Below are 769 nucleotides of genomic sequence, written 5' to 3'. Positions count from 1 at the left end.
CACACACACACACACACACACACACACACACACACACACACACACACATACATATACATATATATACACATACACATACACATGAGTAAGAAAAAAGTCTATGTTCCAATATGGAAAGAGAGGATATATTGTAAAATGAATAAAGCAAAATGCAGAATAATATATAGAGCATGTTAACTTTGTACAAAATCTGAGATTAAGAATACAGACTAGTATTAATTACATCTGGACATGAGAAAGTAATAAAGGAGGATAGTTAGGGAAGCTGGGAAGGAAGTTGACAGGGACAATTGAGCAAGCCTTCTGAATTTGTAACTCGTTAGTTATCTTGGTTTGCTTTCTGAACCATGAAAAATAGTACCCGTTCCAAACAAAACATCAACAAAAATAGTAATAATAATAACAACAAAATGTAAAGTTTAAAACTGTTTGCCAAGAAAGACTTGTTAAGGAGGAGATTTGTTATCCAGAGGGAGGAGCATTAGAGCTGAGCAACAGATTACACAGGGATCCTCTTCTATTCCCCTGCAAGGAGAGAGAAGAGAGGAAACCATTTACTGACCGCCTAACACAGGCTATCTGTTCTACATTTAACATTCTAATTAACCCTACTTGGTATAACCAGCCCCATTTCTGCAAATTAGTAAATGGTGGCTGGCAAGGGATGACTTAACTTGCCCAAAGTCACAGGACTATGACTGGAACTCAAGCTCTTATCTGCTGAAACTTTCAAAGGTAAATATTTAAGTCTCTTAGTAAAAATAAAAAT

The sequence above is a fragment of the Galeopterus variegatus genome, unplaced genomic scaffold, assembly GCF_000696425.1.
Source record: "Galeopterus variegatus unplaced genomic scaffold, G_variegatus-3.0.2 Scaffold979, whole genome shotgun sequence".
Lineage (NCBI taxonomy): Eukaryota > Metazoa > Chordata > Mammalia > Dermoptera > Cynocephalidae > Galeopterus > Galeopterus variegatus.
Note: the sequence above shows the minus strand (reverse complement) of the source record.